Source organism: Neltuma alba, unplaced genomic scaffold, assembly GCF_004799145.2.
Source record: "Neltuma alba isolate B1F8T4 unplaced genomic scaffold, ASM479914v2 tig00011072_pilon, whole genome shotgun sequence".
Classification (NCBI taxonomy): domain Eukaryota; kingdom Viridiplantae; phylum Streptophyta; class Magnoliopsida; order Fabales; family Fabaceae; genus Neltuma; species Neltuma alba.
The window spans coordinates 44,716-46,766 of record NW_021635814.1 but is presented as its reverse complement, the minus strand read 5'-3'; the positions used below and the strand labels follow the sequence as shown (position 1 = coordinate 46,766).

The 2,051-nt window shown below is 35.2% G+C and overlaps 1 non-coding gene across 1 annotated transcript; it reads right to left on the bottom strand.

Moving 5' to 3' along the window:
• Positions 1 to 884: 884 nt before the first annotated feature.
• On the bottom strand, positions 885 to 990 carry LOC114761071 (small nucleolar RNA R71). The gene has a single exon (XR_003742112.1). It is a non-coding gene; the product is annotated as a small nucleolar RNA R71 (small nucleolar RNA).
• Between the last annotated feature and the right edge of the window lie 1,061 nt (positions 991 to 2,051).

The window sequence follows — 2,051 nt, the reverse complement described above, 5'->3', positions numbered from 1 at the left end:
TGTCACTATAATAAATTAAAGAGTCAATTCAAAGGATAGAAACTAGTAACCCATAGGGTAAATCTTGAACCCTAACTCTTAAAGTGATTGATTTTCCTCTTATATTTGATTTTCTTCTGCTTTTAATTTATTATTTCATATTATCTCATCAATCAATTCATCTATTCTCATTGTTATTTATTTGGATTAGTAAAAGCACAATCTCTTTGTGAGTACAACCTTAGATTACTCTAAGATTTTTACTACATCGAACCCGTACACTTGCGGGAGCGATCAAGTTTTTGGCGCTGTTGCCGAGGAAGCTACAGATTTACTAATTCTTCAAATTTTATTTTTCTTTATTTTTTATTAATTTTTTTTATTTTTTCTCTTTATTTTATTTTAGTTTTTGTCTTTTTAATGCAATTAAGAAGTTCTGGTAACTCTACTTTGACTCCTATTAATTTAGAAATTGAATGATTTTGCAGAAAAATAAAGTCAACGAAGAAGAGAGATGTCTGAGGGTGCTATTGTTCCAGAGCAAAATATCACATTCTGTGATATCCAATGCCCCCCCCTTATTACTTCTAATCCATCTTGCATGAAGCTAAGTACTGCTGTGTGTAATTATGAATTTAAAAACATATATCAGAATGCACTACCTAATTTCAATGGGCATACAACTGAAGATGCCTTGGATTTTATAAGGGAGTATTATGCAGTAATTTACATGTTGCCATTGAATGGCTTATCAAATGACGATTTGAAGTTGTGTTGCTTTCCGTACTGTGTGAAGGGAGGTGCTCATCAATGGCTTCTGCTCTTACCAGAAGGTTCTATAACATCTTGGAATCAAATGTACGAGCAGTTTATGCTAAAATATTACTCACCACAGAAGACTTTAGAGTTAAGGGACAAGATTCACTTCTTCAAGCAACAAGCTAATGAGTCATTCCATGAAGCATGGGAGCGGTATAATCTCCTTATTAGCCAATGTCCTCATCATCAATTCCCACATATACTCTTAATGGATTTTTTCTATAATGGGCTCACATCGGACAATCAAAGCAAAGTCGATAATGTAGCTCATGGTGATCCAAATAACATGACAGCTAAAGAAAGAGAGGACATTTACAAGACTTTAGCATCAAATTCAAGGCAAAAGTCAATTCGAGGAAGGAGGGCAGTGGCTAACGAAGTCACTACTTCAGACCTCTCTCTTGACTTAAGGGATTTAACAAAGACTTTGAATTTATTAGTGAAAATTTTTAATCCTGTTAATTCCCTTTCTATTCCATCTATTAATAATTCTCTTCATGCAGACAATGATGGTGATTATGTGGAGGAGGCTAACTATATGAGTGCCAGTCCCAAGAATAACCCATACTCCAACACATATAATCCGAGGTGGAGAAATCATCCTAATTTCACATTTGAAAAATTCTACCCCTCAAAGGCCACAAGCATCACCAGGTTTCTAACAGCAAAGAAACATAATGGAGGATCACACAACAAGGTTGGAGGAAGCTTTAGCTCAAATGGCCACTTACCAAGCTAACCACATGAAGAACATGAATCAAGAAATTTACCAACTCAAGTAAGCAGTTGCATTAACTCAAGCTTCTGTAAGAAACATAGAGTCGCAAATGGGAAACTATGAAAAATGTGGAAGCTTAAACAAGCAATTTGACTAGCTTCCTTACTGGACAGGGTCAAAACAAATTTCCTAGCAATACTAAAGTCAATCTAAGGGAGGGAGTCATGGCAGTCACCTTACAGAATGGTAAAGAACTTCAAGAAGCTAACATTGGGGCTAAATGGACTTAGAACAAGGTAAGTGATGAGAAGAATACTGGAGATAATAATGAGGTAATTGAAGTTCCCAAGGCTAATAATGTGATTCAAAGTAGTCCTTCTCCATCTGGACTCAAACCTTATATACCTCTTATCTCATATCTTGAACGTCTTAAAAAGAAAGATCAAGATTTAGGCTTCCAAAGGTTTCTCAAGATGTTAAGAAATATCCAAATTAATGTGCCTTTTATAGAAGCCTTAGCAAGAACGCCTTCTTA